Source organism: Hordeum vulgare, chromosome 2H (genome assembly GCF_904849725.1).
Source record: "Hordeum vulgare subsp. vulgare chromosome 2H, MorexV3_pseudomolecules_assembly, whole genome shotgun sequence".
NCBI classification, from domain to species: Eukaryota; Viridiplantae; Streptophyta; class Magnoliopsida; order Poales; family Poaceae; genus Hordeum; species Hordeum vulgare.
Window position 1 is genome coordinate 308,718,543 of NC_058519.1, and position 17,700 is coordinate 308,736,242.

A 17,700-nucleotide genomic window follows, 5' to 3' on the forward strand; every position below is an offset into this window, starting at 1 on the left:
AAACTGCATAGTCGTCCTACCTGGCACGACCCTGTCACGAGAGTGACCACATATCACTCCCACCACTACTAATATGGCTCTTTGCTAGCACCGACCAAAGTAATCAACAAAGCCACGTCCGATAAAGGGGTAACATGGTCGCACATGTAAGGTTGGGACGGTCGACACATCATAAATCTATTCCCATTTCCAAAACCACTCACACCGAAATGTTTCCCGGTGCACCACTTCTCCACAAGTGGTCACCTAACTCATCATCATTCCTGGGCATTAGTGTCACCCGACGGGGTTTTCATAAACCTTTGATATTTACCATAATCATGCTCATGCTTCTACTATGCGTAGAACTACTGGCTACTTGTAAACATGATATTAACGTGACTCTCATAGGTGGTAGGATCATGCTCCGAAGGAACCATCGGAAACATCATATCGATGATTTACCGAATACTCACGACCATATGCAATGGGAATAATTGCTCTACTAGCATGCAATATAATATTTGCTCAAACATGGTCAAAGGGCTGCTTGCCTTGATCAGCTAAGTATCCGGGGTCTTCGGGGTCTTCGAGTCCAATTCATTCGTCAAGCGTGGTATTTATCGTTGTAGTAAATAATAACTAATAAGTAGCTCACTCAAAAACAGAGTACAGACTCACTTTAAAAATGTTACCCTATTCTAATAAACCTATATTATAAATTTGAAAATATTTGCCTCTGGTTTTGGTAAAAGATTGTTTTTAAAATCAATTTAACATGAGCTATAATACTCAGAATAACCACTTTTATTTATAGCTATACAGAAAAGTTGTCACAAAAAATTTACCTAACAGCTCTATTAAATTTTACACATTTTGGGAAGAATTGTGGTGGAAAAATAATCAATTTATATTGGATAAAAAATCCTACAAAAATCTTTTAAAACAGGATTAAACAGAAAAAGAAAAAAGGGGGTTAACCCAGGCCTGGCTCGGCCTGTGGCTTGGGCCGGCCCAGCTGGCCAGCCAGCCAGCGAGCGAGCCGAGGCGCGCATGCCGCCAGGTTCAAACCTGACGCGCAGGCCCCTGCAGTCAGCGGCTAAGAGGAGAGAGGGGGAGAGAAGAGCCACCGACAGGTGGGGCACACCTATCAGGGTCATCTTCCACCTGTGGACATAGGGGAGGGGAGGCACGCCGGTGGCGACACCGACGCCCTCGAGCCCCAACGACGGCAGGAATGGAACCAACACATCGTCACCTATCTGATGGTGGTCGAAGGGACGACGGGGAGGCCCTGGTTCACCGGTGATGAGCTGGCTGCGGTGGAGCCGATTCGGGAGGTGGATGTAGTGGGTGCTACGGGCAGGGATGAGCTCGGGGAAGTGGTGGGGAAGCTTCCTGAGCTCACTACGGTCACGGAGGGGAGAGAGGAGCGCCCGACCTAGCATGTAGGCCGATATCGACAGAGCTCCAAAGTGGTGAGGCCTCGGTCGATCTCGAGCACCGGAGCTCGCTGTGCTCGAATGGAGTGGTTAGGGGTTTAATCTAGGCTGTGGAGGAGTGGGATGAGGGTGCTGGAGCAAGGAGGGAGGCCTATTTATAGGCCCTCAATGGTGCACCGAGCGGGAAGTGCCGGTAGTTTCACTGTGGCTCGCAGGAGGGGCAGAGAGAGCTCGGGGTCGAATGCACGGTATTGCGGACATGGTTTAGGACCCCTGTGACTCCCTGAGAGGGAGAGGGAGTGAGGAGGAGCGTGCACGCGTGGCCGCGTACCTCTAGCCGAATCTGGCGCGCGCGGGCACGCCTCGCTCCAGTCAACAGAGCGAGGGAGGAGGGGCCCTAAGGATTCCCTGATGCAGGTGGGTTGTCGGGGACGTGGAGAGGCATACGGGAGGCTCGAACCGGCCGGGGCTGGGCACCTTTGCCTCGGGTGTGCCCTGTAGCGTGCCCAAGGTGCAGTTTTGGCATGCCACGGCATGCTGGCACGCTTTGTGGTGCCTTGGCCCTGTCTGGCGTGTCCTGGGGCTAGGCTGGAAGATACTTAGTTGTTTGGGAGCCTAGAGACTCCATGCTGGTCAAGGGAAGTGATTAAAGAGGTGATCCCAGACATGAACCAGAAATTAGAATGGGGGTTTTGGCTCTTCTGCGTGGAATCAAGGAGGGGGCACTCATCTACAGTCGGGGAGTGGTGATGGCTGTTTGGTCTATGTGTTTGGAGGAAAGTGTATGGGTGTGGAGTAAGGTAAGAGTTGTTTTACTAATCCGGCAGAAGGTGTTCGACAGGTGTTTGGGGTAGCTACACTTCACCACTGGTGATGAAAGTTAACAGGATTAAGTTTGATGCAAAAATAGGATGTTCCACCAAATTTGAGCTTCATTGGGCAAGTTTGGCAATGCAAACTTGGAATCACCCCCAAATGGCCAGATCTGTCCCTCCCGAAGAGAATGTGGGTAGATTACCCCCTGCAAATCCTATTTTTCGCACAGACTCCTCATTTGGTGTGTTGAACACTCCTGCAAAGTTTTAAGACATTTCGATAAACTTTGCTATGTAGAGATGCTTCAACTTCATTCTGGACACACAGGGTTTTAGGATTATTTGGTGAACCAAACCACCTTGTAATGATGTGAAACTTGGCATGGCCACCAAATATAGTTGGGAAAGTTGCTGGTATTTTCTAGGAATTTATTGGAAATATTTCCTTTGGAAACATTTCAGAAGGTCAAAACAGACATAGTTGGTTTTCAAGAGTTTGCTCAAATATTTTGAACATAAATTGGGATTGAAAATCTTATGTATGGAAAATATAAGTCCTCTGAGTATCTCCAAATTGTCTCAGATTTTTCGAAGGCATAAAGTAATTTTTAACACAGAAATATCATTTCTGGCCTCAGAGATGGACATGCAAAATGAAATAGGAAAATATTTCAAAAAATAATTATTTTATGATATTGAAGAGTTAAAATAGTTCTAAAACCAGATTACCATCTTTGGGTAAAGGCACTCCCTTGTCATCGGGGACTTGTAGTGCAAACCCAAAGCAAGGTTTTAAAATAGTCAAAATAAGAAAAAGAATCTTTTGAGAATAATCATGTTATAAACATATATGGTTTTTGGATCCACACATTCAAGCATACATACAAACAATGACATTCATGACACTCGTAGCATTTGTTTTGAAAAAAAAAGCTCAGATTTTGAAACTATAGTTGAAGTGAGGTAAATACACGGTGTGACAATATTTACCTGAGTTATGAAACGAAGGTTTATTGAACCAAATGGAATATCAACTACAACTATCTTCAGCGGCTACCGACAAAAGAACAAACAACTTGCACCCAACGCGGGCAAGAGGGTTGTCAATCCCTTGGTCTCGTTATTTGCAAGCAAGTTAGATGTGTAGATAATTGTAAATTGCAAAATAAAATGAAAACAAGTAAATGGCAACAAGGTATTGGAGGTTTTGTAAATATATGGTAAATATGTTGGAAATATGCCCTAGAGGCAATAATAAATTGGTTATTATTATATTTCCTTGTTCATGATAAACATTTATTGCTATTGTTTGCTGCATATCAAGTTTCTATTCCTATGACCATGAGATCATGCAACTCACTGACACTAGGGGAGTGCCTTATGTGTATCAAGCATCTCAACATAATTGGATGACTATAAAGCTGCTCTACAGGTATCTCCGAGGGTGTGTGTTGAGTTGGCATGGATCAAGACTCGAATTTTCACTCCGTGTGATGGAGAGGTATCTCAAGGCCCACTCGATAATACAGCATTACAACAAGCTTGCAAGAACTGTGACTAAAGAGTTAGCCTTGGGATCTTGTATCGCGTAACAAGTAAAGAGACTTGCTGGTAACGAGATTGAACTAGGTATAGAGATACCGACGGTCGAATGTTGGCAAGTATCATACCGATGGACAAAGGGAACACTATACAGGATTGATTGAATCCTTGACTTCGTGGTTAGACCAATAAAGATCTTTGTAGAATCACTGTCGAGGAAATCGTTAACTGGTAGCTGCTCCGTTGGCTGACGAGTAGGGGATTAATGGGTTAATCGGCAAGGTAATCGGCCATTTAATCAATTAATCGGGCAATTTTTTGGTTTATCGACTACTCGGTGACCCTATGAGTAGGGATTAATCGGCAAGTTACCTGGTTAATTGGATGAATTCTTGAATAGGGCATAGAATATGTAGGACCACATATGGGCATCCAGGTCCTAGTATTGGTTATTGACCGGAGAGTGTCACGGTCATGTCTGCATAGTTCGAACCCGCACAGTGTGCACACTTAAGGTTCGGTGATGATTTAGTATTAATGAGTTATGTATGCTGGTAACCCAAAATTGTTCGGAGTCCCGGATGAGATCCTAGACATAATGAGGAGCTCCAGAATGGTTCGGAGGTAAAGATTGATATATTGGATGGTCTCTAGAAGGGTTCCCGAATTCACCGGAAGAGTTTCACATGTTTCCATAAATTTTCTGGTGCGAGGATACTTTGATTGGGCCAAGGGGTAAGGCCCACGGGGCTTTAGGTCGATGCAAAAGCAAGTTTTGCGGAGGTTAGGGACCAGACGCTAGGGACCCTGGCGTGTGCCCCCCGACACTGACGACCGTGGCGTTTGGTGCGGGAATTCGGAAAGGACCCTTCCTTACGTTCCAAACCGACTTTGGGGAGGCCCACTCCCCAAGTTCTGACCCCATGGCCCAACATATAAATAGAGGAGCAGAGCTAGCCCCTAGTACACAAGTTTTAGATCCTCCTCTAGTTGATCTAGTTCTAGTTCTAGTTGGTCCTAGTTGACTAATTAGAGATAGCCCTAGCTACCTCTAATACTCATAATTAGAAGCCCGGTGTGTTTCTAATCTCCTTCCACTAGTTCATCCTCCACTCTAATTCCGTTGTACTTGGAAAAGCCTTGTGGAAATAGTTTCACCACCACCGACACCACGTCCTCGTGCTGCCGAAACTCATCTACTAATTCGCCTGTCTTGCTGGATCAAGAAGGTGAAAACGTCATCGAACCGTATGTGTGATGAACATGGAAGTGTCGTTTATTCGGCGCTAGATTGGGACAGATCACGATTGGATCATGAAGACGTATGACTACATCAACAGCATTATATACACTTCCGCTTAGCGATCTACAAGGGTATGTAGATGCACTCCCCTCTTGTAGATGTTAGTCTTCATAGATTGATCTTGGTGAGCGTAGGAAAATTTTTGTTTCCCATGTGACCTTCCCCTACAATGGTATCAGAGCCAGGTTTATGCATAGATGACACCACGAGTAAAACACAAACGAGTTTGTGGGTGTTGATATTCAGATTCCTTCCCTCCTTAGTCTTTTCTTGATTTACCAGTATTGTGGGATGAAGCGGCCCAGACCAACTTTACTCGTCCACGTATAAGAGACCGGTTCCATCGACTGACTTGTAACTTTGTTGCATAAGATGGCTGGTCAGTGTTTGTCTCTCCCACCTTAGTTCAATAGGATTCCACAAAGGCGGTCCTTGTAGAAGGTTAAATAGCAACTTGTGTATCATCATTGTAGTTTTGCGAGGTTAAGAAGCGTTCTTGCTAGATACACATAGCAGCCACGTAAAACATTCAACAACAAATTAGAGGACCTCTAACTTGTTTTTGCAAGGTATGTTGTGAGATGATATGGCTAAATGACATGATAATATATATTTGATGTATGATATGATCATGTTGTAATAGTTAATATCGACTTGCATGTCGATGCTACGACAACCGACAGGAGCCATAGGGTTGTCTTTAATTATTGTATGACCTACGTGTCAATCATGAAGCGCCATGTAATGCTCTACTTTAGCTCTAAACGCTAGCAATAGTAGTTGAAGCATGGTCGATGTGAGAACCTTGATGGCAACACGATGATGGAGATCATGGTGTTGTGCCGGTGATGATGGAGATCATGCCGATGCTTTGGAGATGGAGATCAAAAGCATAAGATCATGGCCATATCATGTCACTTATGATTTGCATGTGATGTTAATCCTTTTATGCACCTTGTTTTGCTTAGGACGATCGTAGCATTATAAGGTGATCCATCACTAGAATTCCCAGATAAAATTGTGTTTCAAAGCACCATGTGACGATCGGGTGTGATATACTCTAAGTTCACATGCAATTGGTGCAAGACAGTTCTGCACATGCAGAACATTCGGGTTAAACTTGACGAGCCTAGCATGTATAGACATGGCCTCGGAACACGCGAGACTGAAAGGTCAAACATGAGTCATATAGTACATATGATCAACATGGAGGTGTTCACCACTTAAACCACCTCACGTGATGATCGGACTTGGGTTCGTGGATTTTGATCATGTCACACTCGAACAACCTAAGGGATGTTGAGTTGAGTGGGATTTCTTAAGTAATATGATTAATAGAACTCATTATCATGAACATAGTCTAAATTGTCTTTACAAAGTATGTTGTAGAACAATAGCTCGCGTTGTAGCTCTACTATATTTTTTATGCGTTCCTAGAGAAATTTAAGCTAAAATATGATAGTAGCAATTATGGGAACCGGGTCCGTATACTGAGATTGTCCTCATTACTGCACAGAAGGCTTGTGTGCTTAATGCACCACTCGGTGTGTCATCCCCCCAAGCGTCGGTTGTGGATGTTGCAAACATCTGACACACACATGTTTTCATGACTACATGATACTTCAGTGTGTCATGCTTTACTGCTTAGAATTGAGGCTCCAAAACATTTAGACCGTCACGAAACATATGAGATGTTCCAAGAGCTGAAATTAGGATTTCAGGCTCGTGCCTGTGTTGAGAGGTATGAGACCTCTGACAAGATTCTTTGCGTGAAAAATGAAGGAGAAAAGCTCAATCCGTGAGCATGTGCTCAGATTGTTTGGGTGCTACAATCGCTTGAATCAAGTGGGAGTTGATCTTCAAGATGAGATAGTGATTGACATAGTTCTCCAAAGTCACTGCCACCAAGCTACTGAGCTTCGTGATGAACTATAGCATACCAGGGATGGAGAAGATGATCCCCAAGCTATTCCTGATGTTTGACACCGCAAAGGTAGAAATCAAGAAGGAGCATCAAGTGTTGATGGTTAGTGTAAAACCACTAGTTTCAAGAAGGGCAAGGGCAATAAGGGAAACTTCGAAAATGACAAGTCAGTTGTCGCTCCAATGAACAAAACCAAGTTGAACCCAAACCCGAGAATAAGTGCTTCTAAAAACACAATTGCTCCCTAAGGTGGTTTTGGTAATTAATCACAACATATGCATCATTGGACTAATGAATTTATTCAAGTACATTTCAGAAAAGTTCAAAGATTCTTTGGCTATAGGATTGTGTGGAGATGCCCCCTTGACGCAAGAAAAGGAATAGGATTGGCTCAGGCTTGAAGCAAGAAGACTCTACATTTTATATTTGTGAGAAATCACTTTGAGTCCATAGGAAAGCCAATACTATTAAAAGAGGATGAGGAATTATGATGAATTGGTTGCTCAAGTGCTTAGAGATAGCCATCAAAAATACTCAGCCACTTTCCCACAAAATGTATTTGCCCCAAGCCACATATGCAAAATCGATGCCACCAACATTTCCTACTCGGCTATACCGATTTTACACTTAGACAGATCATATGCCAAACCCACCATCTTGATACAACCAACATTTCTATCGGTGCCACCGAGATTGGGTTACCATTATTCTGTTGAGATAATTTCAAGTTTTGGAATTTCCGAGTTTGAAGTCGGTATCACCAAGTTTGGAAACCAGTCTAGGTCATCGTATAAGTACCACCAAGATTGTTATATCGGTCTCACCAAGAATTCAAAAGTTGCCACATTTAGTGCAACTCGGTACCACCGAGATTATTTTTGGTGTCACCAAGTTGGGCAATAATGTTGTAACGGTTGGATTTTGGGTGACTCTTATATATACCCCTCCACCTACCTCTCATTCACACCGGAAGCACTGAGAACACACTTACATTTGCAAGATCCATTTTTCTGAGAGAGAAACACCTACTCATATGTTGTGATCAAGATATTCCAATCCTATCATTTGAACCTTGATTTCTAGCCTTCCCAAGTTGCTTTCCACAATATCAGTCTCTCCTACCCATGCAAATCTGAGAGAGAGTGATTTAGTGTTGAGGAGACTATCTTTCGAAGCACAAGAGCAAGGAGTTTGTGGTTCTACCACATATATTACCTTTTGGAGAGTGGTGCCTCCTAGATTGGTTAGGTGTCGCTTGGGAGCCTCCTACTTCGTGTTGTGGAGTTGAACCAAGATGTTTGTAAGGGCAAGGAGATATCCTACTTCGTGAAGATCTACTGTGGGTGAGGCTAGTCATGTGTGGACGGAAGCCGTGGTGGAATAGACAAGGCTGCTTCTTCGTGGACCCCTTGCGGGTGGAGCCCTCCGTGGACTCTCATGGTTGTTACCCTTCGTGGGTTGAAGTCTCCACTAACATGGACGTACGATAGCGCCACCTATCGAAACCATGCGAAAAATCGTCATGTCAACCTTTGCATTTGATCTCCGTACCTTACCCTCTACTTACACTTGCATGTTTTACTTTCCGCTGCAATACTCTTAGATATGCATGTGTAGGGTGCACTTGACTAGTCATAGTTGCTAAAACTGCCCCACACTAAGAATTGGGAAAAGTCTAAGTTTTTATCTTGCATGTAGTCTAATCACCCCCTCTAGACATACATTCGATCCTACACGTGGCATCGGAGTTTTGGTCTCCATTGCATTGGAGGAGAGTATGGCGTCTAGTGAGGGAAATTATCATCGGAGAGGTCCATATTTCAATGGCACTAATTTTTCTAGTTGGAAGCATAAGATGAAAATGCATATTCTTGGTCATAATCGTCCCGTTTGGGCTGTTGTTCTTGTTGGTGTGCAAGGTGACTTCTTTGGAGAAGGAAGAGAACCGGATCATGATGCCACATCAGAAGAATTGAAGATACTGCAATTCAGTGCTCAAGCCTGTGACATCCTGTTCAACTGCTTGTGTCCCGAAGAATTCAACAAAATCAATCGCCTTGAGAAGCAAAGGAAATTTGGGATAATTTGATTGATATGCATGAAGGTACATATTATGTCACAGAATCTAACTTGGATGTGCTTCAAAGTCGGCTTGACAAGTTCAAGATGGAGGATGGTGAAGGAGTCGCTGAGATATATTCTAGGCTAGCTCTCATCACAAATGAGATTGCCGGCTTAGGAAGCGAAGAGATGACCGACAAATTCATTATCAAGAGGATACTTAGAGCTTTGGATGGAAGATACGGCACCGTGTGCACATTAATCCAAATGATGCCCAACTACAAACATCTCAAGCCTGCTGAAGTCATTGGAAGGATTGTTGCTCATGAAGTGTCTCCCAAAGACAAAGATGAGTTGCACAACAAGTCAAGCGGTGTTTACAAAGCTTCAGTCGATGCTCCCACTACTTCAAGTGACAACCTTGTTACCAATGAAGAGATCAACCTCATGGTCAGAAAATTCAACAAGTTCTACAAGAGTAGAGGCAAAGAGAGAAGCTCAAGCTCAAGATATGATGAGAAGCGGTCGTCTAGTCGTGACCAAAACTGCTACAACTGTGTAAAGCCCAGACACTTTTTCAATGAGTGCTCGGCTCCCCACAAACAAAGAAGAGGCACCTAGAATACGAAGCTCAAGAGATGAGTCACCTTGCAGAGACAAGAGTAGAGAAAATCATTATGAACAAAGACACTCCTAGAGAGGGAGAGAATTGGAGAAGAAGGACAAGTACACAATGAGCAGTTCAAGAAGAAGACATCAAGCTCATTTTGGTGAATGGGTTTCCGGCACCGAATCTAACAACCACTCCGAAAGAAGTTATCAATCAAACTCTGACTACAATCAAGAAGAAGGTGTTGCCGGCATTGCACTTGTTTCCTCCAACTCCTACGACTTATTTGGTTCACCAAATGAAGGGAGTGGAAACTGCTTCATGGCAAAAGGCCCCAAGGTATCACACCCCGAGTATTTTGACTTTGATAGTGATGAGGATGACTTGTTAGGAAAATATGACTTGCTCTTTGATAAGGCTAGTGATAATCTTGAAAATGAACTTGAAAATATTCATGCTAGTCAAGAGAAATCGGATGATGATGATAAGAAAGAGATTTAATGACTATATAAATAATTAAACACTCTTAAGTTAGCTCATGAAATTACTCTAGAAGATCATAGAGAGCTTGCAAGAACTCATGAGAAGCTATGCTTTGAGAAGCTAAATTTAGAGCAAGAGCATGAGTTCCAAAAAGGAATCAACGATGGTCTTCGAAAGAAGAGTTTTTCTTATCTAGCCAAACAATTACTCCGGTCTACTTGGGTTCCACAAGTTAAACCCAAGAACACTAGTAACAAAGGCAAGAAAGTTTCTTCATCTAGTAACAACAATGCTAAAGCTAAATCAAATGATGTTGTTGCTAGTAGCTCTCTTGATTCCACTAATGATTATCTTAGCCAAGTTATACTTGAGCAAGAGAATGATTTATTGAAAGGGATTATAGAGAGAGGTGTTTTCAAGAGTCTTTCCGGAAGGAAGCAATTCAAGGAAATTTTGCGCAAGCAAGGAGGACATCGGAAGAAGCAAGGTGTTGGCTACTTCAACGTCAATGGAGATGTTTGGGAAGAAGGTACATATCCCATTCCCAACTTTGTTCCTCAAAAGGAGAAGTATTCTACTCCTCCCAAGGGAGCAAGCTTAGAACATGGCCTTCTACCACAAGACCACAAAGTCAAGGTAAAGCTTCAAGAGGACATTTACACATTTGAGTAAGAACCCCAAGCCGAAGTTGATTGGTTTCCCAAGGACACCTCTAGCACTACCTCATCTTGTGCTACCACAACTCCAAGGATTCCCATCAAGTTGATGTGGATCCCCAAGAGGAAGAACTAGAAAGTTCTTGAGGGGTGACTCCGCCAATGAAATTCACTCTTATTCATTTTGGAAAGAACTACATGAAATCAAAGTCAACTATATGCATTAGTTCAAGGAGTCACACATTCCCTCAAAGGTGAGCAAAGTACAAGGTAATTAATCCATCTTTGGACATCACCTCCCATGCATTTCACTCTATCTCCATAGATATCATTGCATTTGTCCCTTTTGCTTTGGGACTAACCCATATTGGTGAGAAGAGTAAGAAACAACAAGGATTCCTCCTAACTCAAGATGAACTTCATCAACAATGAGCATCCACCACTACTTCACCTACTTGAAGTCTTCTATGACAAAACCCAAGGTTAGTTGATCCCTCTTAAGGGGGTATGTCACATCTAGGGGAGCTTTACTCTAAGACTTGAGTACAAGAGTCTCCAAAATGATGTGAACACATTAATGTATTATGTAAAAGTGGTAACCCCACTTGTGCTTAATCGATGAGTATAAGTTATGATCAAGTATTCTTACTTGGCTCCTAAGTCAATATACTCATATATAGATGACTTCGTCATCGCCAAAGTGCCTGACAAATGATAGAATGTTTGTGCATGTTCACCATATTTCATTTGACATCTTATTGTGTGAGCATGTTGGTATGCATATTTTTTTCTCATTCGAGGATATCCAATTGTTGTTATTTGGCTTTATATTTATTTTGGCCAATTGGATATACAAGAATGCCTAAGTTCCCTCCTCTAGCTATCTATGCTTTCTCGTCTGAAATTATATTCATGCTACATCACAAAATTTGAGCAAGCACTTTACAGACACTCTGTGTGAGGAGCACTCGGAGATCCGTCTCGACAAGCGCTGAATTCCAAAACCTCCCAAAATACATTTTGGTGTGACCAACCACAAAATCTTGGTCCCACCGAAGCATAGGGTTGATCACTTTTATTCATCTCGGTACCATCGAGTTTTTCTTTTCAGACTCACCGGGTTTCCTTGTCAGTTAACAGTTATGGAACTCGTTGGCACCAAAAATCACAAATCGGTGTCACTAACAGTGAGGGGATATATATACCAACGGACCCAACTGTTGAAAAAATTCTTTCACACGTCGCCTCGCCACACCCCTTGCTGATGTTCCCTAGTACCCTCGACATCAAACTTGATCCTCCCAAGTGCCCTCGACATTGGAGTCCTTGCCGCCGACGAAATCTTCACCACTGTCACTTCTGTAGCAGACCCAAACCAAGTTAGGGTATGTACTTTTTTGCGCTCCCCGTCTGATTCTTGCGCAAATTAAGTTCTACCTATTTCAATCCATGATTTCAAGTATTCTATCTAGAAGAAAAATCCTTTAGAATAGCGAGCAATGAAGATTTTAGGCTTAACAGCCTGCTAGATTGAATCTAGGTGTCACCGAGTTGAAAAAGTCGGTAGTACTGATTTGATTTTAGGGTTGTTGAGAATGGTCTTGGTGGAACCGAGTTCTTCTTTTCGTTGAAACGTAAAAGGGGTGCCAAGTTCCTGTTAAAGAGATCATGTATCTCAGTATCTCCAAAATTTCTAACTCGGTGGAACCAAAATCCATTTTGCTGAAAGTTAAAGCTAAATTTTTTTAGAGTTCTAATTTGACAAAACTTCTGCAATTTTGTGATGCTTATGTTTTCTACATCTTCTATATCTTTTCACGGGGTTTGCTTGTCTACTAGTGCGCCAGTCTGCCAGTTTGCATCTCTGTTTGGTTTGCAAGATGTGGGGTTCCGATGACAGTGAGAACAACTTCAGTGAGCCCAATGCTGAGTCTGATTTAGGCACTAGTCCTGAGAGGACCCCTTCTGATCCAGGCACTCCCAACTCCCATGGAATACCCCCAAGGCATCTACCAGGTCCAGGAACAAGTTGAATTATCATGAAGAAGATTCTGATTTTGTTTCTGAAGTTCCTGCTCCCCAGAAGCAAAAGAGAAGGCTGCTCTTAAGAAAGTAGTAAGGAAAGAGTATACTAAACCTTCTAAGGTAAGGCTTACTAACAAGCCAAGTGTGAAGAGAGCCGGGAAGAGGGTTATTTATGTCATTTGTAGAAAAACCTCCATGTATGAAGATCCAGCAGAAACTGTTGATGCTGATCATGATGAGTAAGAGATACCAGCTGAGGTCCCTCCTCCAAAGAAGAAGAAGCTTATGGTTGATGCCATGCCCAAGAAATCTGCTCCAAAGCCTTCAACTCCTAAGAAGCTTGTAGCTCCCAAGAGGGCTACGAAGGACATACCTACAACTGCTAAAGAGAAAGGCACTGCTTCCAGAGCCTTTGTTGCAGAGGAAGAAGATGAGGATGCACCTATTCTCATGAAGTTAAGACCTCATCTAACACTTCACAATGAGGCTCATCCGATTGCTGAATACATGAAGAAGAGAAGAGATGCAGGGTTGAGGAAGTGGAGAGCCATTGATCCCTATGCTGTGAGGAGAAGAATTGTTGTTGATCCCCAGTTTCACAGAAGGAAACAACAAGATTTCTATGAGAGAGTTATATTTGGCAAGACTCCATTAGTGAGCGACATTAGATATGTAGACTAGGAATACATCAAAGCCAGTGAAGATTTATTTCCCCATGTGAGAGAAAACTTCGATCTTGTTGACATTGAAGAGTTTGTATGCAGAGAGATCACTACATGGAATCATGAGATGATTATGCAATTCTACTCAACGGTTCATTTCTATGCAGATGGCAGAATTGTCTGGATGACTGATAGTCATAGATATGAAGCCACAGTTGAAGAATGGGCTACTATCATTGGTGATCCAAATTCACGAGCAGAGGACTTGGATGTGTATTCATATCCTAAGATGAATCACAACTCCATGGTCAACATATACAAGCGAGTGCCCAATGACTATCTACCGTCTCACAAGCTTGGTGGTGTCTATTTCTTGCAAGTAGGAATAACCACTACCAACACTATCTTGAGACATACCCTGGTACCCAAATCAGGTGATGACAAAATGGTTAGAGGCTATTCCATCAATATGTTGTATCATCTAGACACCCACACTAACTTCAAGGTCATGGATTTGACTGCTAGACTGTCAGGATAACTTCTGCAGACCAGAAGAGATCATACAGATATGCACCATACATTCACATGCTCATCAATGCCAAGATTGGCAAGCAAGCATATCAGCTTGATCGTCCTCATTTGCCACTTTAGACAGAGTTTGAGGATAATATAGTTGTGATGGATGACACCCATCCCAGCTCATCTAGAGCTAGGGAGGCTGCAAAAACTGCTAGGAATGCTCCAGCTCCACCACCCCAGCTCAAAACTAAAGATGAGCAGATGTCTTTCTTGGTCAGCACCATCCAAGGGATGGAGAAGAATATTTCAGAGATATTGCTGAACCAGAAGAGTTTAGAGAGGACTGTGGAGACAAAATTCCATGACCTGGATGTGAAGGTAATGGAGTTGACCTCCACTATTCAGCAACTTCAGCATGACGTTGACTGGGTAAAGATTCCACGCTCAGATGATGAAGATGATGACGATGATGATGATGATGATTCACCTTTTCGTACTACCACATGGTTCACGACCCAGACTAGGTCATCAGTTGTGCTAGTACCAAAAGAAAGACTGTCTTCATCAACTCAAGCTTCAGCTCCTGGTCCAGCACCTCCGGTGTCTGCACGTCCAACTCCTGCTCCAGCGACATCTGCCGAAGCCTTCGTTGATGCTCTCTTGTCTACTCCAACTTCACCTACCAGAGGAGATCGTGCCTAGAGAGACGCTTAAGTTAGACCTTTGAAAATTTTGGTACTTGTTGCCAAAGGGGAGAAGTGTATAGATCATAGGGCTTCGAGAGAGAGAGAGAGCTTTTTGACTTTATTTGTTTTGACTTTATTTGCTCTCATTTGGTTTTCAAAACTTTATTTGGTCTTTTGGATGATTTCATCCATTTAGATGTGTGTTTGATCATACACTTTGATTGTTTGATGCTACGAAGTTATTACTTTTGAGAAATCTACATGATGATCATTCACCTACTTATTAGACGTCGTCATGCTGCCGGAACTCATCTACTACTTCGCCCGTCTTGCTCGATCAAGAAGGCGAAGATGACATCGAGTCGTACGTGTGCTGAACACGGGTGTGTTGTTCGTTCAGCGCTAGATCGGGACGGATTGCGATTGGATCGTGAAGACGTACGACTACATCAACCGCGTTATATACGCTTCCGCTTAGCGATCTACAAGGGTATGTAGATGCACTCCCGCTCTCGTAGATGTTAGTCTCCATAGATTGATCTTGGTGAGCATAGGAAATTTTTTGTTTCCCATGCGACGTTCTACTACATTGGTATCAGAGCCAGGTTTATATGTACATGACATCACGATTAGAACACAAAGGAGTTTGTGGGCGTTGATATTTAGATTTCTTCCCTCCTTAGCCATTTCTTGATTCAACGGTATTGTGGGATGAAGCAGCCTGAACCAACTTTACCCGTGCACGTACGAGAGACCGGTTCCATATACTCACATGTAACTTTGTTGCATAAGATGGTTGGCGGGTGTCTGTCTCTCCCACCTTAGTTGAATCGAATTCAACAAAGGCGGTCCTTGTAGAAGGTTAAATAGCAACTTGCGTATCACTGTTATGGTTTTGCGTAGGTAAGAAGCATTCTTGCTAGATACCTATAGCAGCCACGTAGAACATGCAACAACAAATTAGAGGACGTCTAACTTGTTGTTGCAGGGTATGTTGTGATATGATATGGCCAAATGACATGATAATATATATTTGATGTATGAGATGATCATGTTGTAATAGTTAATATCGACTTTCATGTCGATGCTACGGCAACCGGCAGGAGCCATAGGGTTGTCTTTAATTATTGTATGACATGTGGGCCAATCATTAAGCGCTATGTAATGCTTTACTTTATCGCTAAACGATAGCAATAGTAGTAGAAGCATGGTTGGCGTGACAACCTTGATGGAAACACGATGATGGAGATCATGGTGTTGTGTCGGTGACGAGGGAGATCATGGTGTTGTGTCGGTGAAGAGGGAGATCATGCCGATGCTTTAGAGATGGAGTCAAAAGCACAAGATTATGGCCATATCATGTCATTTACGATTTGCATGTGATGTCAATCCTTTTATGCACCTTGTTTTGCTTAGGACGACGGTAGCATTATAAGGTGATCCCTCACTAAAAATTCAAGATAAAATTGTGTTCTCCTCGAGTGTGCGTTGTCGCGAAAGTTCATCGTTTCAAAGCACCACATGATGATCGGGTGTGATAGAATCTATGTTCACATACAACGGGTGCAAGACAGTTCTGCACATGCGGAACACTCGGGTTAAACTTGACGAGCCTAGCATGTACAATCATGGCCTCGAAACACAGGAGACTGAAAGGTTGAACACGAGTCATATAGTAGATATGATCAACATGGAGATGTTCACCTTTGAAACCACCTCATCTCACATGATGATCGGACTTGGGTTGGTGGGTTTGGATCATGTCACGCTCGAAGAACTTGAGGGATGTTGAGTTGAGTGGTAGTTCTTAAGTAATATGATTAATTGAAGTCATTATCCTGAACATAGTCTAAGTTGTCTTTACAAATTATGTTGTAGAACAATAGCTCGCACTGTAGCTCCCCTGTATTTTTGATGTGTTCCTAGAGAAAACTAAGTTGAAAGATGATAGTAGCAATTATGCTGACCAGGTATGTAAACTGAGGATTGTCCTAATTGCTGCACAGAAGGCTTGTGTCCTTAATGCACCACTCGGTGTGCTATCCCCCCAAGCGTCGGTTGTGGATATTGCGAACATCTGACAAACACGTTTTGATGATTACATGATAGTTCAGCGTGTCATGCTTTACGTCTTAGAACTAAGGCTCCGAAAAGTTTTGAACGTCATAGAACATATGAGATGTTCCAAGAGCTGAAATTAGGATTTCACGATTGTGCCCATGTTGAGAGGTACGAGACCTCCGACAAGATTCATTGCGTGCAAAATGAGGGAGAAAAACTCAATCGGTGAGCATGTGCTCAGATTGTCTGGGTGATACAATTGCTTGAATCAAGTGGGAGTCGATCTTCCACATGATATAGTGATTGACATAGTTCTCCGAAGTCACTGCCACGAATCTACTTAGCTTCATGATGAATTATAGCATACCAGGGATGGAGAAGATGATCCCTGAGCTATTCGTGATGTTTGACACCACGAAGGTAGAAATCAAGAAGGGGCATCAAGTGTTGATGGTTAGTAAAACCACTAGTTTCAAGAAGGGCAAGGGCAAGAAGGGAAACTTCGAGAATGACAAGTCAGTTCTCGCTCCAATTAAGAAACCCAAGGTTGAACCAAAACCCGAGATTAAGTGCTCCCGAAAGCACAATTGCTGCCTAAGGTGGTTTTGGTAATTAAGCACAACATATGCATCATTGGACTAATGAATTTATTCAAGTACATTTCAGAAAAGTTCAAAGATGCTTTCACAATAGGATTGTGTAGAGATGCCCCCTTGATGCAAGAAAAGGAATAGGATTGGCTCAAGCTTCAAGCAAGAAGACTCTACATTTATATTTGTGAGAAATCACTTTGAGTCCATAGGAAAGCCAATACTATTAATAGGGGATGAGGTATTATGATGAATTAGTTGCTCACGTGCTTAGAGCTACCCACCAAAAATACTCACCCACTTTCCCACAAAATATATCTGTCCCAAGCCACATAAGCAAAA